Here is a 24,592-nt window from a genome sequence, read left to right as displayed (position 1 = left end):
GATCCATATACGGACTTTAAAATCCTGAGAAAACAGATCACCCCGAAACCCACATATCTACCATCCAGGACCCATTCCTGGCATCCTATACTAAGTGTTTCTGGTTCAATCATTTTTATTCAAATATTCTATTAAAAATATGTAACAAGAAAAGAGGGTATTTATTGGGATTTTAACTGTGACCTTTAGAGAAAATTCGAAGATATAAAAGTTTCACATTTTATTACAACAATAAAAAAAGTATATATTTAAAATTAAACAACTGTCATCACTCTGATCTGGTACAATGTTGTATTCACATCAAAGGTGGTCACATGGTTATTTTGCCAACTTTAGGCTTCTTTAGGGGATTAGTGAACCACTAGATTATTAGTGGTTAGATTAGATTATTAATAAACTATTACTAGTTTATTTACTATGTCAAAAAAACTAATTCCACCAATAATATAATACATATTGCATAACATAATCCATAATATATTTAATACGTAAAGAATACATATTGTATTCTTTATGAATCAAATATATTATGAATTATGTTATGCAATATTTATTATATTTTTGATGGAAATTTTAGTCTTTTACATACAAAATAAACAACTAGTGGTTCGCTAATCCCCCGAAGAAGCCTAAAGTTGGCGAAACAATGACTCCAAAGTCCAAAGTAATGAATTTTTATTCCATACAATACGATTTAACATATTTGTGGAGATAGAAGCAGTCCTCCTTCATCAGGGTTTCATGAGTTGCATCAGGATCCTACACTCATAGAGAAATAAAATTGTTGACGGTTCGGAATTGGAAGTGAAAGTATCAGCTGGCTCACATGTGTTGCATGCAACCCTTGCCTATTTATATAAAAGAAAAAAAAAAAGTTGGCTTTTGATACACTGTGAAAGTGTTTTCATATTTCTGTATCTTGCTTCTTTCTCTGAATCACAGCTGTTTCCCTGTGGAGCTACCGGGAAAGACACAGAAATAGATACGTAATGTACAAAGCCCCTTTTTTGGCGGCGTGACACATTTAGAGTGTACGAATCAAAGGCAAAATAAGTCAAGGTGAATCTCTTTTCACACCTCAGTCATTATTCCAGGCCTTGACTCCACTGGCTTAACAAGAGCCCTGCAGCCTTTTACATGTGGCTTCCGTCTGTGAGGGACAATGCTGAGTCAAGACCCTTCTATCCTTGTAGTTCTAAAGTATGCTAAGATCCTTTAAGCCATGACCCCAGTGACATTTTCACAGCTTGCCGCCTTTTACCCAAGAAGCTGATGAGAATGCTTTACCAACTGGGAATGCATTGAACTTCCACCATCTCAAGTTCAGACACACATAAACCCCCCCCCCACCCCCCATCTTACACACACACATTTTTTGGGCTTACATAATCATCTCAGAATATTTTCAGGATTATATTTATAAGGCATCCACCAATCAGTTCAACAATAATTGGCTTTTTGCTATTGAAATATTTGTTGCACTTATAACACACTTGCACTATCTCAGTTGAGTGAGTTAAGTGATCTACCCGATTGAGCACTATTTGGCAAAATAATTTACATCTTCAGTACCTGACTGCATGGGCCCACTTCTGGTATTCAAAAAGGGCTCTCCAGACCCCCTCTCCTCCCTCCCCATCAGGTTTGCTTGCTCTCTCAGAAAATTCCAGACTTCTTCCAGCCCCCTTAGACCCTCAAGCTGCCTCAGCTTTCTCGACCTCCCAGACCCTCTCTTGGTCTCACAGGCCCACATAGCCATCCCATTTTCCCCAGGCCCTTGGGCAAGAAGTCCCCCTTACAAGGGATGTAGTCTCTGATAGGAACAACCAGGTCTCCTTTCAGGGCTCTGTCTCCACATGGCAGCAACTGCCTTGAGCTGTACTCAGATCTGGCTTATATCGCTCCTCCACACCTGTTCCCTTACACAGGCTGTAAGAATGAAGCAAAGCCTGGACATAGGATTAACCACCTCCTTCCCATGCCTATTCTGACACTTTACTCCTACATATAAAAATCTACTTTTTTTTTTGCTAGAAAATGACTTAGAACCCCCAAACATCATATATATATATATATATATATATATATATATATATATATATATATATATATATATACAAACCCGATTCCAAAAAAGTTGGGACGCTGTACAAATTGTGAATAAAAACAGAATGCAATGATGTGGAAGTTTCACATTTCTATATTTTATTCAGAATACAACAGAGATGACATATCAAATGTTTAAACTGAGAAAATGTATAATTTTAAGGGAAAAATAAGTTGATTTTAAATTTCATGGCATCAACACATCTCAAAAAAGTTGGGACAAGGCCATGTTTACCACTGTGTGGCATCCCCTTTTCTTTTTATAACAGTCTGCAAATGTCTGGGGACTGAAAGGACAAGTTGCTCAAGTTTAGGAATAGGGATGTTGTCCCATTCTTGTCTAATACAGGCTTCTAGTTGCTCAACTTTCTTAGGTCTTCTTTGTCGCATCTTCCTCTTTATGATGCGCCAAATGTTTTCTATGGGTGAAAGATCTGGACTGCAAGCTTGCCATTTCAGTACACGGATCCTTCTTCTACGCAGCCATATTGTTGTAATTGATGCAGTATGTGGTCTGGCATTGTCATGTTGGAAAATGCAAGGTCTTCCCTGAAAGAGACGACGTCTGGATTGGAGCATATGTTGTTCTAGAACTTGGATATTCTTTTCAGCATTGATGGTGCCTTTCCAGATGTGTAAGCTGCCCATGCCACACGCACTCAAGCAACCCCATACCATCAGAGATGCAGGCTTCTGAACTGAGCGCTGATAACAACTTGGGTTGTCCTTGTCCTCTTTAGTGGGATGACATGGTGTCCCAATTTTCCAAAAAGAACTTCAAATTTTGATTCGTGTGACCACAGAACAGTTTTCCATTTTGCCACAGTCCATTTTAAATGAGCCTTGGCCCAGAGAAAATGCCTGCACTTCTGGATCATGTTTAGATATGGCTTATTTTTTGGCCTATAGAGTTTTAGCCAGCAACAGTGAATGGCACGGTGGATTGTGTTCACCGACAATGTTTTCTGGAAGTATTCCTGAGCCTATGTTGTGATTTCCATTACAGTAGCATTCCTGTATGTGATGCAGTGCCGTCTAAGGACCCGAAAAACACGGGCATCCAGTATGGTTTTCCGGCCTTGACCCTTACGCACAGAGATTATTCCAGATTCTCTGAATCTTTGGATGATATTATGCACTGTAGATGATGATAACTTCAAACTCTTTGCAATTTTTCTCAGAGAAACTCCTTTCTGTTATTGCTCCACTATTTTTTGCCGCAGCATTGGGGGAATTGGTGATCCTCTGCCCATCTTTACTTCTGAGAGACACTGCCACTCTGGGAGGCTCTTTTTATACCCAATCATGTGGCCAATTGACCTAATAAGTTGCAAATTGGTCCTCCAGCTGTTCCTTATATGTACATTTAACTTTTCCAGCCTCTTATTGCTACCTGTCCCAACTTTTTTGCAATGTGTAGCTCTCAAAATGAGCCAATTTTTGGCATGACATTTCAAAATGTCTCACTTTCAACATTTGATATGTTCTCTATATTATATTGTGAATGAAATATAAGTTCATGAGATTTGTAAAGTAGTACATTTCTTTTTTACTCACAATTTGTACAGTGTCCCAACTTTTTTTGGAATTGGGTTTGTATGTATATATATATATATATATATATATATATATATTTTTTTTTTTTTATCAGAGACCCTGTAGACTAAAATTATGTGTGTTGCAATTTTTTATGTCACACAGTATTTGCGCAGCGCTTTTTCAAATGCAATTTTTTTGGAAAGAAAACACATTTATGAGAAAAAAACAGTAAAGTTAGCCCCAATTTTTTGTATAATGTGAAAGAGGATGTTACACCGAGTAAATAGATCACTAACATGTCACGCTTTAAACATGTCACGCTAAAGCCACTCAGATCACTTTTGCCTTCTACAGAATTGCCGGCTGCAAACAATGGTACTAGGTTGATGCCTGTAGGTGCAGGCATTGTCCCGGTATAACGACTGAAATTCAAGGATACATCCTTGGGTGGGAAGTGGTTACATTTTTCTTACCACCCAAGGCACTTTGGAATCTTTAAACTCCAGGCCCCGATCTGGAACTACCAAATCCGGAGAAAACATAGAGCCCAGCTTTCTCTTGGGTGGGAAGGAACCTTCAATCTTGTGTCTGGGCTTTGCCAGATGCCTGCAGCCTGGGTGAGTACACTGGTGTTCTGGAAGTAGCTCTGAGCAGAGGGAGTTGCAGCTGCTGCCATTCGAACACACAGTCAGTGTGCGGAGTTAGCTGTGGGCTCCAGCCAGGTGGGGTGACATTTTTGGGAGACAAGACCCTATGTTGGCGGAACTTCTTCCCCATAGGACTGGGAGAGTCAGGACAGTTGTGCGGGTCTGAAGAAACCAAGAAAGCTGAGGTGACTAGCTAGTACATCGTGATATGGGGTTTCTTTAGCTCAATGGTGGATGAGTTGTTTAGTGATTTAGTGATTTTTCTTGGCCTGTATCAAATTTAATGGTTGGAAATACATTTGCTCCCTTACATTTGCCAAAAATTTTCCATCCTTGTCCATAAAACTTTTTTTTCTTTAAAAATTCTATAGGATACGACATTGCCAAAAGGTTACAGAATCAGAAATGTGTGCATACAGTGGTACAAAACATAGTTCAAAAAACTAACAAATGTAAACATACAGTAACACATCTGTTCTTCAACATTACACAAATGCTGAAAACAGGAATATGCGGAACCCTTCTACGTAGTATACTAAAAAAACATCTTGGCAAGTGCCGCTCTTGTAATTTTCTTAAGTTAGAGGCAGACACTTTTAGAGAATGAGAAGAAAGTGGAGGAGGTAAGGAACAAAAAAAAAGGGGGGGGGTGGCAGAAAGGGGAATCGGGGATCAAGAAGGGAAAGGGAGGGAAAGGAGATATGAAGGGAAACTGGATCCCCTTCTTTGCCTGACCACACACCAGAGGTCTCTGTTGGCAAGACAAGGATCTAGGGGCAGGAAATAACCCCTGTGAAGCTGGATGGGACTGGTTATGTGTGTTGAGTCCTGCGCTGTCTAGGAGATGTATATATTCCGAGGGACAAAATGTTAGTCCCAGATGCTGCTAGTACCAAAACTGATAACCAAACAGTGTCAAAATCATACAAAGGTGGGGGCTACTGCGCTTCTGGGTTAACAGTGCATGAACTGTGCTTAGTGTGAATGCCTATCAGTAGTGTGAGGTGGACTAAATAATATAGACGGTTTCCACAAATAAGTGTAACAAACATAAGGTGCAAATGGTCTTAATATCAAAGTGCTTAAATCCTGACAAAGCAGTTTAAAAGAAAACCATAAATAAATATATAAATATAAAAACACTTCTTAAAGTGCTAAACATGCAATGGTGACAGGTAAAAGTGCTTGAGTGCATATATTGATGTGAAAATAAACAGTATAAAGTGTCCTCTGTGCTCCACAGTAATATGGGTGAAACAGTCCAAACAATTGGTGATACAGTGGGAGGATTTCACAGGTGATGCTCCTTCACCTAACACTGTGCCCAAAAGTGGTGGGGTGCTTCTCCTCAACCCCTCTAAGTGTCCTAGCCGCTCACCTCAAGGTATAGGGATAAAGGCCTTCTATTTAATCCAGAGGCTCCTCTCCAGTCCAGCTCTGTATCCCACTAGGGCCTGATGTCTGGGCTACTGCAGGTGGGTGGGCTCCCTAGTCCCTCTCCAGACTCTCAGTGATACCAAAGGATCTCAAAAGAAAGGCTCAAAATAGTGCAAGTATATCATGGCAGTAAAGGTGCTTTTATTTATAAGTAAAAAACTCACATTTGTTGAGAAAATCAGCGCATATAGAAATCTCGGAGTGGGATCGCAGTCCTCACTTCCGCATGTGTGCGTCACTTCCGGTCCGAACGTCCTACGCGTTACGCCACTTCCGCATCACGTGGCTTCTTCAGGGATCCACACACAGTAAGGTCCTCCATTAACTTAATTTCTGTGATTCTAGCTAGCCAGTGAGATTTATTCAGGGGGATTGTACTCTTCTAAAGTGCTGGAATACAAGCCTTTGCAGCCATTAGGAGATGTTTCAACAGTGAGTTTTTGTACCTTTCGTTAGATAAAGGTGTGTCATGGAGCAGATATGCCATCAGATATTCAAATTTAGTCAAAAATGATAGTTGAATTGTCCCCCTTTAACTTTTATAATCAAATGAATGTTTTGAAAACACCATCTTTCGGACAAAATTCTAGTGGCGAAAGACCAGCTATACATCTACAGGTATGTATTACCTCTTACCTCCTGACAATCATGACCATAATGGGAAGAAAGGCATTGAAGGAGTAGGAGAAAGTCTGGCGGTAAGCAATGTGGTCACAGACTGGCTTTGTGAGTTTGCATTACTTGCAAAAAGCCTTGTTTGATACCAAGGAAAAAAAACATTGGAAATACAGCTTGTTTGTTTCTAGATACCATGGTGAGGAACAGATTCTAGTAGGTGTGCATCCGTAGCCACTGAGTGATCAGGAAGACCATCTGGAATAGTTATATATTTTATGTATGTAAACTTTGTACAATGTCTTCAGTGGGGATACAGAAAACAATATGCTTACTGGAACAGGAAGATTCACCTTAGATCTTGTGTGGTCCAGAAAACAAAGTAAGAAAAAATCTTCCAACTCTTTGCCACACGCCCACACTATCCAGAACTTACAGCAAGTTTCTACTTCATTGACAAAGTGAAAAACCTCTACACTTGTCTGTCTACTGCTGAGTAGGAGTGTATAGTTTGAAATTATTGACAAAGAGCTGAATGACCAGGCAGGCTAAACAGCTACATGTCTACCAGTACGTAAAAACAATGGTCCCTAGGGATAACCAAATGTGGTTTGCTGAATGTTTTGTAAATTTTGAGCAATCCTTGAATTTTTTGAACTTTGTGGCAAACTTTATTGAAGTCTAAAGCGGTAAAGGGGGAGGGGTACTTATTATTCCATTCTAGCCATTTGATGAGCTGATAAGCTATTGTCAATCAAAAGGCATGGGATGAGGGTACTGCCAAGGGGGACATGTACTAATGCCAAAACTGTGACTCGGTACAAAGGCTTTGCACTCCGTTAAAGGATGTTCCTTATTTCTGGCAGCTGACCTGCAATGTTTATACCCAAAACTTTGCAATTAGTGAACTTTGCAAATCTTAATCTTAGGGCTTGACCACTAATCTATGGCAGTAGCAAACCTGAACCCTAATAGTCACCTTTCTTCCATAGCGGGATGCATCACCTACTTAAGGTACAGCTCAGTCTTGGACATTTAATAAACAATCATTTTACAGAGATGGTTGAGGTGGCAGCTTCAGATATGTATTGTGGATCTTTTAGAACATTGGATCAATAGGGATTCAAAGCTGACCAATCTTGCCAATTGGCAAAAAGGGAATCTTTATAAATGTTCATTGGCTTTCAGACTGGCTTGTTTGACACATGTTAGTAGTTTTTGTCCAACTCTGTTTGTAATAGTATAATATAGTATGTATCTACATGTCAGTTATTTGATAGAACTTTACCAAAGAAAATTGGCATGCGCTTACCTCCAAACTGCTGTTGCCCAGCTCCATTTCTTGATAATTTTAGTTGCAAGTGTCACATAAATCCCATCCAGACTTTGCGGCTGTTATTGGAAAATACGTTCTTTGGTACCTTGTCTGCTTTGACTGTTTTTCCTCTTGAATTTGCTCCCTTTGTCCTTCTGTTTTTTCTTTTTTCCTTTTCTTCTCCACGATGGGGTAAATCGTTCGAACAGAGCAGGCGGAGGAAAGGAACAGTTAAACTGCATGGAAAATGAACAGTAAAAGGAATGAAAAATCAAAAAAACATTGTGTATATACTGAGTTCATTCAATTGATAAAAAAGTAAAAACTCAGCCTATAGATGTATGTTGATTGAGGCACAGAAACAAATGTATCAAATGAAGCATATTTGGTAATGTATGTAGTGACTGCGGCTTAAACTTTATACATTAACTAAACTCAGGACAGTTCCTGGCTAACATGGTGCCCTCTTTGCGCCTTTTTTAATGTTCTGTTGACAGTTAGACTTTTGACCCAGCAGCAGGCTCTCACAGCAGAGAGAGTGTGTGAAAAATAAAGCCCTGAGATGAATACAAGGTTTGGCTACAAGCAGGGGGCGTAACTACAGGGGTTGCAATTGCAACGGGGCCCCATGCTCCAGGGGCCCGTGCGGCTCCCCTGTATACCTGGATAGGAGGGGCGGCGCGGCAGCATGTAGGGAAATCACTGTCCTCCTTTTTTCCCCTGTAGCTGCAGGAGGAGCATGGAGGAGACTGGTTCCTCTGTATGCTGACCCCGCCACTCCTATCCAGTTCACTTGTGTTCTGCTGTCTCTGGGCCCCTGTGTGCTCTCCTGGTCCCCCCCCCCCCCCTCACTGTGCTCCCTCCCCTCTCCTGCCGGGTGCTGCAGGGGAAGTGTCACAATTGAGAACCAGGAAGGGGTCGGTAAATTACCAGCTCCTTCCTTTTCTGAAGGGACAGAGTCAGAGTCAGTGACATTGTAAAAAAATAAGATAAAATGGTAAAAATAATACAATTAAAATACCAAAAAATAAAAACTACTGACACCAGTGGGTGAACTTCCAGGATCGCAATGTTCATACTTGCCACTTGGACCTGGCATTCCACCACCGTGGGGAGGCCCCAAGATGGCAGGAAGGGGGCCCACTGCAGAACTTGTGAAAGGGTCCTGCTGTGGGACCGTAATAAAGGGCCCTGCAACAAGATTAAAGGGCCCCAGAATCAGTGGGAAGAGCCCCAGGCTTAAAGGGAAGGGCCCTGACCAGGGGTCTGGGGGGGCCTTCATGATTTCTTGCACCGGGGGCCTTTTGGTTAAGCCTCTGGCTACAAGGTAGGATGTGGACCTAGGAATGGAGGCTTTATTGTACCCAAAGCTCTACAAATCCTCTGGACTATAAAGTGGGGTACATACTATAAGAAAATGGGGTGAATGATCATCTGATTTTCCTTGTTGTTTCACAGCAATTCGGAACCGATAAACAAAAATTTGTACGAAACTTCTCGTACGACAAAAGCTTTTTTGTTGTTTCTTGTTTCTGATCATGTGCAGTCTTTCTTTTCTGATTTTTCTTGTACGAAAATCATACGAAAACGGTAAACATTAAGTGAAAATCGTTTGTTCTGTTCCTGTATTAGAAACATTTTGAAGTTTGTCCCTTTAGGAATTTTCATACAAAATGTCGGAATCAGCTGTCGAAAGATGTGTACACACTATTCGAAAATCATACGAAAATTCTTTGGACGAAAATGTTCGCCCGATTTTTTTATAGTGTGTACGAGCCTTAAGACCCAGAACTCATAATCAGAGAAACCTAAATTTTTTTCCACAAAATTTATAAAAGTTGCATATATCTATACAGTATATCAATCCAAGGGGAAAGCTACAGGTTAAAATGATCCAACTCCCCTCAACCAGTCAGGCAGGCTCTAGCCACCGCCAATAACTATAAAGATACAGAAATGTCCAGGGGCAGGATGCAGTAATCAAATTATGTTTAATCCATCAATCAGGAAATTCCTTCACATGACACCGTAGACAAAAACAATCGAAATTAGAGTTTTGGGAATTCTTTTGAAATTGAAGAAGAGTGGAAATGCTCAAACTGTTTTTATGCTTTTTTTTTGTTTGGTTAACTTTAAAGGTAAAGATACCTTTACAGCATTAAGGCTAAATGTGCCAATCAAAATACCAGAAAGATGGTATTCTATGCAGCTAATGCCTCTATAAACACTGACCATCTTCACTGGACTATGCATCTGCATGCCAACAACAGATATGGACCATTCAAATTTCAGAAACATTTAATGCCTGAGAACTTTATTCAGCAGGCAATGTGATCATGCTTCCATCCCAAGGAGGCCATAACATGTGTCCAACTTCCGCATAAAAGAGATAGAGCCTACTGCCATCCCTATGCTGTAGAGCACAGCGTTTTTAAAAATATGACATGTTGGTTTTTAAGGGGATGACATCAGGTTTTGACAAGCCTTGGACAATGGTTGTTAACTCTGTCGACTCTAAATGGTCTTCAAAAATACATTGGGAATCCAAATGAAAAATCATATCAACAAAGAACACGTACATTGACGCATGACAAACACACCTGCCTAAAGCTGCAAAAAAACACACCCCTTATTCAAACACATAGATTTAAATAGGCCCTTAGTGATTGATCTTTGAAAAGATACAGTATCTGTTGGTGTGTATGCATGTATGTACCTTACTTTTGGCACCTTAGGGGTACCCATAAACATCCCATATAATAAATGCTTTTAATATTCAGGTTACTTCTGACAAGGAGGATAGGGTGGGCAGGATTCAGGAAGATATTGCCTGCTCTTTGCCCACCCAAAAAAACAAATCAGATAAACAATTCTGTCGTTGGAATCAACTCGATTGCTTACAGACCATTTAAATTTTTTTGGAGTTGTATTTCTAGCTGGACCAGTGTGATGTCACTCCTTGCTACTGAGTGAAAGTTTGTAGCATTCTTGACCTGCAAGAGTAACTCCATTGTGGTTCCCTTTTCCTGGGTGATTCTGTTGTTAGCATGGCATCACCATAATCTTAAATTAGGATTTGTGGGATTAATAGAATTAGTAGGAGAAGGACCCCTTTATATTGTAGGTCAGGGCAAGAGGGCACTATTACACTGGCAGTCAGTGGGAGGAATGTTCCTTACATTGGTGGTACCTGGAAAATATTCTCTTTACATTGGTTGTCAGTGGGAAAATACATATTACATTGGTGATCAGTGGGACTAAGGTTCCTTATATTGGTGGTCAGCAGGAAGAAAACCCCTTACATTGGTGATTATTGGGAAGAATGCTCCTTACATTGGTGACCAGTGGGAAGAATGCCTCTTAGATTGGTGATTAGTGGGAAGAATGCTCCTTACTTTGGAGATCAGTGGGAAGAATGCCTCTTACATTGGTGGTCAGTGTAAAGAATGCGCCTTACATTGGGAAAAATGCTCCCCACATTGGCAGTCAATGGGAAGAACATCCACCCCCCCCCCCCCAAAGATTGCGAAAAAAAAAAATTGGTGTTAGGAGTAACTTACCTTAGAGGCAAAATTGCTTAAGGAACCCTGTTTTAGAAAGTCTGATCGTGCGAGTGAACTGTTACTTATCTGAGCATTCTTTTCCTGGAGAAAAACTGCCTGGGTCTACAACCCAAGTTTTTTTCAAATTCACTACAACTGGTATGAAAGCATTTTACAATGCATTGATAAATATTACAGCACTTACTGTTAAAACAGCAGGGAAATATAGTAGGCAGCGGTAATAATTTAAAAACTGCCTAAAGTCACATGCTAATTTCCTGTGGTGGCTGCATCTTAGAGGAAATCTATTGTCTTTTTAGTATTATTTATACATAGAAATTAATGCGGCAGCCATAAGATCCAACTCCGGCCAAAACTTTTCTTTTAGTTATGTAAAGAATCTGTTGTATATAAGGGGCTTGTAAGGATGTCCGTGTCCCTAGTAACTATACAAAAGAAAGAAAGAAACCCTCTCAGTGGGATTTTAAGGGGCAAAAACAATTTGAAATGTAGCACCCTCCTAGATAGGTGCTAGGCAGGTAAAGCCTAGTATCTCCATCTGCTTATCAGGGGAGCCTGATTAATAGTTAGGTCTGTTGCATGTGTCCAGGGTGTGATTCATCTGGGCTGAGGGAGTGTCCCCACTGTATCCAATAGGGGAGCCTGTTGGACAGTGGAGGAAACCCAGCCAGTGGCACACAGGCTTTTATAACTATCCCAGTGGGTTGGCACAAACAGTGGTGCATCCTGGGATATGTTATAAAAGCCAAGGGCACATGTGACAGGGTGTCTTTGGACGGGAATCCAGGTCCCAGAAGGAGGGGGACATTCGTCTCTCCTTCTGCTGCTGTGGATGGTGGTCACAGGCGGTCGGCCTTGTGAGCCAGGAGTATGGAGCTGAGCCAGGAGGTCCAGGAAAGCTGACTAGTGGAGTTGGAGGCAGAGCAACCTTGGGAAAAATAGTGTCCATGAGTACCGGGAAGCTTGCCGGGGGTCTGCCCAGGAAGGGGACTACACCAGTGGAGAGTCAGTGGACAGGTGTCAGCACACACAGCAAGTGAGAAAGGGGGTGCCAAGTTAGAACCCTGAAGATTAATTCAAGCAGGAACACATTATCTATCTTCACTTCAGTGGCAAGGTGAAGCAGCGGCCGACACACTACAGCTAGTTGTCCTCAAGATTGTGCATAGTTTATAGTTGGAGTATCCCACTCATCCCTTCTCCTATCCCAGTTCCAAATAAAAACACAAAAACCAACATCCCCTGGATTGATTATTGACTGAGCCAAGGACTTCAAATGCTATTTGTCTGCTATCAGTTGTTAAGGGTAAACCAGGGGAATCCAGAAAATGTAATTCCCAGCAGTCCTCTGGGGGGGCAGTGCTACAGAAAAATAAGTAATAAAAATGAATATTTATTAATTGTATCAAAGTTAAAACCAATGTGAAAAAGGTAGAACATATCATGCAAAAAATGCAGTCCTAATACAAAAACATTGTATGTGAAAACCACATAATTCTTTCACTTGGTAGATCTAAGATGACAGAGGAAATACCCAACGCGTTTCAAAATCGTTTGTTCTGCAATCTTCTTCAGGGATATATGTGTGATTAATAAAGTATATATTTCACAAAGAATGTGTGCAATAGTATAATAGACTGCATGTTCTAAAAACAAGAGAGCACTGTAATTGTTGTCAGCCAATAGTTGTCTACCAATGTGGGGGGGGGAAGCGACGTTTGGACGTCCACTCCTAAACCACTGAGGGCACAAGAGGAACAAACTTCACCAACATTCTCATTTCAAAGCACATATCAGCATGAACAGTTCCTTCAGGAACTCACTGAGTAGAAAACCCCATTGGGGGAGATTTACTCTCACTTCCTCCTCTGTGTATAATAGAATAAGGGGAACTAGTGTCACTGGAACTAAAATGAAGCCCGGACAAAGGAAACCTAAATTAAGTTGCAATCCTTGTAGAAAACGTGGGTAGAGCTTCTAACTTAACATCTACTGAGGTACCATTCTTATCAATGTAATTTAACCAAAAGAAAATTCCTCAATCCCTATGGTAAACATCCAGGGTGAGAGAGGAACAAAATATTAAGGGACTTTAAATGTGCCAAAATGGGGGTATGACACACAACATCAATATAATTCAAAATGTTTATTACAATAGTTAAAAGACATACAGTATATAAAATGTATACAATTACACCACAAGCCATATTGAGACTGTTCTCAAAAGTATACAATTAACATATTATAACGGCATACTGGATCAATGTGTTTCACACAACTTGTGGCCATGGATCTTGAAGAAGCAAGTAGTGTGAAACACGTCAATCCAGCATGCCTTTATATTATGTTGATTGTATACTTCTGAGAACAGTCTGGATATGGCTTATGGTGTAGTCCAGGGGTCTTCAAACTATGGCCCTCCAGTTGTTCAGGAACTACAATTCCTATCATGCCTGGTCATGTCTGTGAATGTCAGAGTTTTACAATGCCTCATGGGATGTGTAGTTCCGCAACAGCTGGAGGGCCGTAGTTTGAGGAATCCTGGTGTAGTCAATTGTATACATTTTTTAAATGTGTTTTAACTTTTGTAATTAAGATTTTGGATCTCAAATGCGGCCCCTGACAAAGGGTCGTACATAATGTTCAATAGATTCAACACTAGAGAGGACTGTCAGAGACTGCAGACCTAATAGAAGAAATAAGGGTCACAGAGTGTGGACAGGATACATGAGGCTAGTAGAGATCAATCCTATTACCCTCTACAGACTGCTGAGGTCCAAGGGCCACATATCATATTCCAAAGGGCTGCATGTGGCTCTCGGTTTTCAGGTTGGGCGTCAGGGTTCTATATGCATTGCAGTGCATTTCCATTCATTGGTATTTGCACCTCAAAGCTCATATAGAGAATGCTGCAGCACGCCACAGCAGTGTGGTGGTTACTTCCATCATTAGACATGTACATGACAAAAAATTTGTTTTGTTTCATTTAGATTTGTTATCTTGTTTAGTTTAATTAGTTTAATTCATTCAATTCGTATTCGGGATTCATATTCGAAATTCGTGTTCAGAATTAGTTTTATGTCTTTTTCGAATTTTCTTCGAATGTACCGTTTTTTACTATTTAAAACGTTCGAACACATACCTTTTGAATCGGTCGAATCGAAAACTTTAGATTTTTTTTTTTCAATTTGAATGTGGCAAAGTGAACAAACAAAAGAAAAATCTTCATCAAATGATTACAATGACTTTTTAAATCACCTTTGGCTTAACAAAAACAGCATTATTTTGAAATTATTTTTTTGTGTGTTATAGATGCAATTGTGCTATGTGCTGGGCGTCCATTGTGCCCCTGTGCCTTTAACCACTTAAGGACCTCCCGCCGCAGATATACTGCGGTAGGCTGGCCCTACTCCTCCCTATGTCGGTCGCGCGCCTGCAGCTAGGGGCCGAGCATGCATCGCCGGCGGTGCTCACCCCCACTCAGCAGCGGGGACTCCGATGCACAGGGCCGGCGGTTCCGATTGCTGCCAGGCACCCGCGATCGCTCCCAGCTGAGAGAGAAGGACGGTCAGGTATTGTAAACACAGCTGACCGTTCTTCTCTATGAAATGATCACAGAGCGCCTGTGATCCTTCTACATAGGAACACAGGTCTCTGTGATCATTTCAAAAGCCCAACCCCCATACAGTTAGAATCACTCCCCTAGGCTTACATTTACCCCTTGATCACCCACTGTGTTACCACTTTCCCTGACAGTGTCATTATTACAGTAACAGTACATATTTTTAGCACTGATTACTGTAGTAATGTCACTGGTCCCCCCAAAAGTGTCAAAAATGTCAATTAGGGTTCCGATCTGTCCGCCGCAATGTTGCAGTCCCGCTAAAAATTGCAGATTGCCGCCACTACTAGTAAAACAAAAACAATAAAAATTACATAAATCTTTCCTGTAGTTAGTAGACACGATAACTTTTGCGCAAACCAATCAAAATGTGCTTATTGCGATTTCTTTTAACCAAAAATATGTAGCAGAAAACAAATTGACCTAAAATGTTAAAAAAAATTTAATTTAATTTTTTTGGGGAATGTTATATAGCAGAATGTGAAAAATATTGTTTTTTTTTCAGAACTGTCGCACTTTTTTGTTTATAGCGCAGAAAATAAAAATCGCAGAGGTGATAAAATACCACTAAAAGAAAGCTCTATTTGTGGAAAAAAAAAGGACATCAATTTTATTTAGATACAGCGTCGCACGCCCGTGCAATTGTCCTTTAAAGTAAAGCAGTGCAAAATGGCAAAAAATGGCCTGGTCATTAAGGGGGAAAATCCTTCTGGTACAGAAGTGGTTATGGAGGGTTGGGCTACCTCCAGGCCCACCTGCCCCCTATCTATCCATTAGAGTGCATGTGCTTCCACTGTGGAGACTCTCATAGATTTACAGAAATTAGGAATGAGGATAATACAGGGGGCTGTGAAGTGGCCCTACAGCTTACGCATGTGTTTGCAAATGTGTGCTAACTAAACCCCTGTTTTTAATGCATAATGTTGGACAGGTTAATTCGGTTGGTAAGCAGACTGGTTGGTGATTTGAGTTTTGTCTTGCTTATTTTTAAATGGTACTCTAATAACACACACAGTCTTTGATTTCAGAAATATGTTTACAGTTCGATTTTAACTGGAATTCGATGTAAAACTCTATTCAAATTTCAATTAAAACTTACGAAATTCGTACGACTTTTGTTTAGGTTTTTGGAGCTTTCAGTAAACTTTATATATACTGCAATTCAGGTATTCGGATATATCCAAATCTCTGAATAGCGAAAAATTTGTCCAAATATTTATTCGGAACGAAACAAATCGTACAAGTCTGTCCATCATTCAAGATGATGTGATAGGTATTAAAGTGTATGTAAACTCTAACAATTCACTTCCCTTTTTTTCCCCCTTTTTTCCCTATTGAGGATTTTTTATTGGTTTCCAATTTTTACAGAAAATGTAAGACCGGTAAAGCAGTTGGAACCACAATCAGAGACGCAGCTAAGTTCAAAAAAGGCAATGCACATGTGAAAGGAACAAGATCTGGGTAATGAATGATCATACTAATAGTAAGCTAACAAAGAAGAGAGCCAACAGGAGGGCAACCCTCAGGCCCTAAAGCGAGAAGGACGACTTACCCATTTACAATAAGCAGCAGTCTACACCTGTACAAAGTATAAAAATTGCTCATCCAACCATTCAATGGTGCCTTCTTTGGCTCATAAAATTTCAAACGACTTTTTGTTTAACCACTTTAAGACCGGAAGGATTTACCCCCTTAATGACTAGGCCACTTTTTTTCAACTTGGCACTGCGTAACTTTAACTGACAATTGCGCGTCGTGCGACGCTGTACCTAAACAAAATTGATGTCCTTATTTTCCCACAAATAGAGCTTTCTTTTGGTGTTATTTGATCACCTATGCAATTTTTATTTTTTGCGCTATACACAAAAAAATAGCGACAATTCTGAAAAAATCAATATTTTTCACATTCGGTTATAAAACATTCTCAAAACAAAAATTTTTTTAAAAATCAAAATTTTTTAACATTTTAGGCCACTTTGTTTTCTGCTACATATTTTTGGTAAAAAAAAAATCGCAATAAGCGTAATTTTGCGCAAAAGTTATCACGTCTACTATCTATCTACTATGTCATTTTTATTATTTTGTTTTTTTTTACAAGTAATGGCGGCGATCTGCGATTTTTTGCGGGACTGCGACATTGCGGCGGACAGATCAGACGCCTAACTGACATTTTTGACACTTTTGGGGGGACCAGTGACATTACTACAGTAATCAGTGCTAAAAATATGCACTGTTACTGTAATAATGACACAGGCAGGGAAGGGGTTAACAGTGTGGGTGATCAAGGGGTTAAATGTAAACCTAGGGGAGTGATTCTAACTGTGAGGGGCATGGCTTGTGAAATGATCATAGAGACCTGTGTTCCTATATAGAAGGATCACAGGCGCTCTGTGATCATTCCAGGGAGAAGAGCGGTCAGCTGTGTTTACAACAGCCGACCGTCCTTCTCTCTCAGCGGGGAGCGATCGCGGGTGTCAGCCGGCAATCGGAACCGCCTGCCCGCTGCATCGGCTTCCCAGCTGATGAGCGGGGGCGGGCGCGCCACCGGCGGCGCGTACTTGTCCCCTAGCCTCCTGCTCGTACTGACGTACAGTTATGGCGGTTTGTGCAGGAGCGGCGGTCATAAAAAGGGTAAGTACCATATCAATGACTTGATTTTTGTAGAAAGGTTTCAGTACGTGATCTAATGTTCTACATAAACTTCAAATCCTCCTACCTCCTCCTACCATCTATGAAGGGACTGTTTATTGGCACAAGCCTCGATTTCTCTTGCATTTTACAGCATTATGGATTGTGCAGATGAAAGTCAGAGGTGTATTACCATAGCGGAGCTTGAAACTTTGTTCATTCAAAATCGAAAGAACAAGCAGAATAAGAAGAGGAGGATGTAGAATAAGGGTGGAAAAATTGTTATTACTTACTTCTAACTAAAGAACATTTTACTACCGGATTAACTTTGACAAGTGCATGCATGAGATAACTTAGGCTACGTTCACATGTTAGCGTAGCGGACCGTGGGCAGAATCACCGCGATTCTGCCCGCGATCTGGAAATCATTGCAAATCGCGGGACGCCTGTGCGATGCCAGTGATTTGCAATGGCACCCCAAACGCTGTGCGATGTTGCAGTGATTTCCGCCTGCCAAATCGCGGTAACATCGCGCAAACAAAATCGCGGGTCGCATGACGCCCAAAAAAGTTACAAGAGCTTCTTTGGGGCGTAATGCGACCTGCGATTTTGTTTGCGCGATGTTACCGCGATTCTGCAGGCTGAAATCGCGGCAACATCGCACAGCGTTTGGGGTGCCATTGCAAATCAACGGCAACGCACAGGCGTCCTGCGATTTGAAATGATTTCCGGATCGCGAGCAGAATCGCGGTGATTCTGCCCGCGGTCCGCTACGCTAACATGTGAACGTAGCCTTACAGTTTTTCTTGGCTGGAAGCCAATTCAACAATTAGAAATGTGTTCATTAGATTTAACAAACATTTTCCATCCTTGTCCTTCAATTTTTGATCGCTCAATCTGGTCAAATCTAAATGTTGAATAGTCAGCTGATAGGGGGGGACCACCAGTCCTCCTGCAGGGGGCCCGGGCACACAGGGGGGCACCAACAGCACGGGGAATTGGTGCGGTCGAGTGGAGGGGCAATTACAGAAGGAAGCCCTGTGAGGCTCTCTGAAGCAGCTGAAAGCCAGTTTCTCCCCCTCCTGCCAACTTTCAGCTGCTGCAGGAAGAGACACAGGACATCATTCTTGTAATTGCTTCTCTGACACTGACCCCCCTCCCAATTATTCCCTGATTCTGAATCCCCCCCGCAGCGCTGAAGGCTTCCTTGCCTTGTAAAAAAAAATAACAAATTAAAAAAAATAATAATAATTAAACATTGTAATAAATAATAAAAAAAAATGTAAAATAAAATAATTGTGAACATTTTTAACAAAAATATATAATTTTTATTTTTTTTAAATGTAAAAAAAAAAAATAGCTAATTCACACAGGTTCTCTGTTAAGTTTGTGTCCGCTAATAAACATTTTAGTGTATTTTTTGTGAAAATATTGGTCTTGGCATATTCGGGGGGGGGGTCCTACCAGGTAGGCCGTACAGGGCCCCGTGATTTCTAGCAGCAGCCCTGCATACATTATACAATTTTCTTATTCAATCTCCTTTAGATTTAACTCAGCTATGCAAGGTCTTGCCTGATTGCATACAAATTGAAAGTGTTTAGGTTTGACCTTATATTATATGGTTTTGGTAAATCTTATGGAAAATTGCATAAGAAAATTATACAATTGTATTATTGAAAAAATGTTCAGAAAAAAGCTTTTCGCCAATGAAATTGTACAGATGTAAGGCTGGCATTAGCAGAAAAATAGTATCTGCTCCTTTTTTGTCTTTGTTAGATATTCCATTCTATAGTCCTTTCACATTTCCCTTGCTAGGGCTCATCATAGATAGAATACAGTGAGTCAGCGTTGTCATCCTAGGACACAAAGCTTGTTACTGGCAGGAGGTAATAATAAAGGGAAAAAAAGAAAACTAATGCAACCACCACATCTAAGGACTAGTAAGATGCAACATATTCTTTTTTTGCTCTTGGATTTATATACATTTTATTAGGGATCACTGTATCATGCCAGGCACCAACACACTTCTTGGGACTCATGCTACAAAGGCAGCTCAGGGGGGAAAACCAGATAGATAGATAAATAGATACCGGGGGTGTCAAACTCAATTTCATCACGGGCCGCATCAGCATTATGGTTGCCCTCAAAGGGCCAGTTATATCTGTAAGATTAGATGTCCAGAGCACTCCACGCCCCCTTACACCGTTACATGAGATGTCAAGAGCCCCCCCCCCCCACCATCAGAAGTCAGGAGTCACCCACCCTTCCTTACATTTACAATGCACCCCCTTACCTTGTGCTGCTGCCAGGAAGAAGATGCGGGTGGATTTGGGAAGAAGAAAGTGCAGGGTCTGGAGGAGAACCAGAGGAGGGCTGGAGTCAGCTTCCAGAGTCTGCTGAATGTTGAGACCAGGGGAGGCAGAGACAAGGTGGTGTTGCGGCTGCACAGAGAGGTGCGGGATCTGTAGGAGGAGTTCTGCCATCCTCTCTGCTGCGGACTGCTGAGAAGGGGAGGGGGCAAAGACAAGCCTTTCTGCAGCTGCACAGAGGAGTGCAGGATCTGGCAAAGGAGTTCTGTCCTCTCTGCTGCAAACTACTGAGACAAGGTGGGGGCAGAGACAAGGGGGATGCCGCAGCTGAAGGAGAGGTGCCAGGGCCACATGAAATGGCCTGGGGGGGCCGCATTCGACCCGCGGGCCATGTGTTTGACACCTCTGAGATAGATAGATAGATACAAATAGATAGATAGATAGATAGATAGATAGATAGATAGATAGATAGACAGACAGACAGACAGACAGACAGACAGACAGACAGACAGACAGACAGATAGACAGACAGACAGATAGACAGATAGACAGATAGACAGACAGATAGACAGATAGACAGATAGATAGATAGATAGATAGATAGATAGATAGATAGATAGATAGATAGATAGATAGATAGATAGATAGATAGATAGATAGATAGATAGATAGATAGATAGATAGATAGATAGATAGATAGATAGATAGATAGATAGATATTCTGTCAACATTTCTTAAAGTGGAACAAAACCCTAAATATACCGATTCTTAAAAACTTTTTCTTCCCCCTCCTCATACCTATCCTGTATAAAAAAAGATCTGTGTACTTACCTGTTTTCAATCTTCTCCAGTCCGGTCCGGAATTTTCTTTTCTTTCTGGGAATTTTCTTTTATTGTGCTCATGTGCATTTCTTTTTTATATTTCTCACAGGATTCTCCCATCACTGATTAGAAAATCATTCATTTTAATTTTTCAAAAAATTTCCAACGCACCCAATCACTCAAATTCGATGGCCGCAGGAAAATCTGCCATTGCTGCAGCCCACTAATGGTGCGAAATACTTAGATAAGAATTTCGAAAAAAATTATTTCGAAATTTGATCCATGTATGGCTGACCTTAGGGAGCGCTCAACAACGGATGTAAATTCCGGGAGCCATGATGTCATTTGTGGGCTCCAATGACCTGGCCATTGTCGGCACTCCCTCCTCTCCCCTGCAGCAACTTCCTACTGACACAGGGGAACCGCAGCTGTGGGAACACAAGACTGGACCGGAGCGGATGAAAAAGAGGTAAGTACACACATCTTTTTTATACAGGTTAGGCAGGATAGGTGGGGGTGGACATTTTAAATAATAGTTATGGTTAGGCTTTCCCTTCACTTTAAGTAATTAGAAAGTCAACCTTCCAAACAGAATGATCTATTCATTTTCAGGGTCACTCTATCTGCCTTGAGCTCTTTCTTGATAATTAGAACACAAAAGTATTTACTAAAACATTTGCTGGGTTTTCAGTGTGTTACATCATTCATGAATATTAAATAACGGAATTTGGTTGGGTTATTTTTCTGACTGCTGGTAGAGGCATGCACAATTCATGACATGCTAATGATGAATCATTACGTTGAGGTGGCAATACGTTCTTGTCACTTGGGCCCTATTAGGGCTTATGCACCTTTCTCTACAGTCGATGTTAATTAGCATCACTTCCCTAGCTACATACACGTCGGATTGTGCTAGAGCAGAACTTTATTTTTGCTTGCAGTTGTATTTTTGGTAGAATGTATTTCAGTGTTATTTATTTTCCATATTATGCAACCAGCTAAAGCAAGCCGGTTCATTGCATTAGAAAGGACCAGGAGGGTGAATATACACATTATGCAATGATTTATGCATCATTTACATCAGTCCCTACCTTAACTTTTAGTCATACCCCAACTAATTCTAGAATGCATGAACTAGCTCTGCTCTCACACCTATATATCCTGTATAGACCAGAATGATTTTTACATTTTTGTAAAAAAAAATCCCAAAAGTTTTATAGCGTCTACAAACTATGCAATATTTTTTATTTTTATTTTATTTTTTACTAGTAATGGCAGCGATCAGTATAGCGGGACTGCGATATTGCAGCGAACAGTCGGACACTAACTGACACTTTTTGGGGACCAGTGACACTAATACAGTGATCAGTGCTAAAAATGTGCGCTGTGATTGTACTAATGACACTGGCTGGAAAGGGGTTTAACATCAGGGGCGATCAAAGGGTTAAATGCGTGCCTGACATATGCTTTCTCACTGTAGGGGAGGTGCTTGTACTAACAGAAGGCATAGATTGGTGCCCCTGCTTAGCAGAGAAAAAGGATCCATGTCTTCTGTAGTTACAGAATGGCAGTCTACATTGGCAGACCGCCGTTCTGTCACTGTACCAAAACATCGGCGGGTGCCAGCGAACATGAGTCCGCCGTACCCACCAATCAGCTCCCGCTGTGTCTAATCACAGTGGGAGTGTGCTGCCCATGGCACTCCTCAAACCTGGAAGTGCAGGTATGTGATCCTGCGCAGGAGAGCCACCGTATATATACAGTATATGGTCAGCAAGTGGTTAAAGCGGTAGTAAACCACAGTTGTTGTAGAAAAAAAAACACCTGCAAGGCAATTGCATAATGTGCTGGTATGCATTGCATACTAGCACATTATGAAATACTTACCTTGGAGTGAAACCCTCCAGCGCTGTGCTGTCACCGCTAAGAGGGCTGACATCTTCCCCCATTCTTTCTTCCAGGTTCGTACTCTGGCTATGTGATTAGCCAGAGCCATGATGACGTCACTACCGCGCATGCGCGCAGTAGCCTTCGGTTCTGGCACAAAGCTCCTAAGATCCGATAGAGTACGCCGTTCCAAATGAAAGAGCCCACACATCAGTCAATATCACTAAAGTGGGGTACACACTAGTAGAAAATCTGCTGAAAATTCCCGCCCGATGTGAAATCGTCAGATTTTCAGCTAGTGTGTACACAACTTTCAGCAGCCGATGCCGACATTTTCAATGAAAAAAAAAGGGAGGGACAAACACCAAAATTTTATTCGGCCGTGCTCAGCATGACCAATTTTCGTTTAATGTGTACACAGTACGTCTGGGAAAAATCGGCTACGAAAGACCGCGCATGATCGGAAGTTGCTGACGACCCGGAAGTTTATCAGAAAAAAAACTGCACTTCGGAACTGCCCAGGATACTTTTTTATGTCTGTGATTTACCATATGTAGCTTCCAAATACATGGTGCTGCTACTGGAGAACTCACGCCCCTCTGCCTTGATTTATTGTTCTAGTTGAACTGTTGGGGGACTTAAGCATTCCATGTTTGAGTTAGAGATGTGTTTGTGTGCGTATGTGTGTGTGTGTGTGTGCGTATGTGTGTGTGTTGGGGGGGGGGGGGTTGTTCAGTTCCTAAAGTTTTTAGCAATCTATGAGAATCTAATGAGATCTAATGAATCTATGAGAAGGAGAGCCAGAGGGCCCCGGCTTAAGGGGAATGTGATGTGCTCTCTCCACAGTGTACTAGGAAAAAACAGAGCAGCGGGTAACAGGGTGCGCAACAAGTCCTCCACAAAGACCGTTGGGTTATTGCCCTCCGCTCCTTCTGCTAATCTCATGATATAGAGGTTGTTCCTCTGGTTGCTGTTCTAAACATCCTCCACCTTGTATTTCAGGGCACAGAGTTTAGTTTGAAGAGAGCGTTATAGCTGTGGTGTGCTCTGAGACCGTGTTCTCCACCTGGCCCACCCGCTGCTCCGCTGCTGACGCTTAAATTTAATTGGTCAGAGTTGCCTGACAGGTAGCAATCGCGGCCATAACATCAGCAAGTCCGGGCTGTGGGGAAACATCTGATTCCAGTGGGCCTGTTTGTGATGCCATGTTGGACAGGAGCTTGGCGTGGGCCTCCATGTGGGTGCCGAGGGCCGGACTAGTTTCTTCCTCTAGCAGTGGGAACAGGAGTTTTTTTTCCCTTCCGTTAGACACCCCAGAGGATCTGTGTCTCATCAGTGTGCAAAGCAACCATCACCTGAGTGCCAAAGCGCCCAGAAGCTCTGATAGATGCAGCCATTCAGGTTGCCATCTTGGACACACCCCATAATTGTATTTTAAACTTTCAGCTGGTGCATGGCAACACAGTGTATGGCAGATCTCAGGTAGTGGCACTAGAACTAAAAGAAAACTATTTTATCAGTTTTAAAAATATATAGAAGGAAATTAAAGGGTCATTGCATGCTTTAGCTTGGTTTTTGAGTATTTTTATGGAATAGGCAAACCATGGGGAGAACACACAAATACCATGTAGATTCATCCTTGGTGAGGAGAGAAGCTCTGCTGAGCTTCAGTTATCCTATAGTCCAAGTATGTGTTGCAAAGGGGAATTTGCAAGGGACAGATGGGCTGCATGTCAACACTTTAGCTAAAATGTCATATTCACCTGCCATAAGTTATACATACAGTACATATAGACACTATTATTTTATCCATAGCACAATGTCCCCTTGGAACAGCTCTTCCTGTTCACCAACCCCAACCCATAACTAAATCATCATTGTACTCCAGTAATTAGAAGAGGCAGTGGGTGGGATGTACTTTTCAAGCTCCTAATAGGCTCCTGTAAGGCTAGAAGAATGGATGGTGCCTAGGCACTGCCACATGCTTCTAATCAGGAATTATATGCTAAATGTATAGTAAATGAGTTTCCTTGCAAAAATTGTGAATTTGGCGGGGGCATTTTGTTGATGACTTTCAAAGTTTCCCTGGAAATTGTCTAAAT

At 41.4% G+C, this 24,592-nt stretch overlaps 1 protein-coding gene across 1 annotated transcript in view; it reads right to left on the bottom strand.

The window, feature by feature from the left end:
• Positions 1-24,592, bottom strand: part of AXIN1 (axin 1) — a 221,098-nt gene that overhangs the window by 182,411 nt on the left and 14,095 nt on the right. The window contains exon 2 of the mRNA XM_082260004.1: positions 7,657-7,895. The gene's annotated coding sequence lies outside the window, so the exon portion shown is untranslated. The remainder of the gene's footprint in view (positions 1-7,656; positions 7,896-24,592) is intronic.

Source organism: Pelophylax lessonae (assembly GCF_965119305.1).
Source record: "Pelophylax lessonae genome assembly, chromosome: 6".
Lineage (NCBI taxonomy): Eukaryota > Metazoa > Chordata > Amphibia > Anura > Ranidae > Pelophylax > Pelophylax lessonae.
Note: the sequence above shows the minus strand (reverse complement) of the source record. Positions and strands in the feature narration are given on the sequence as shown.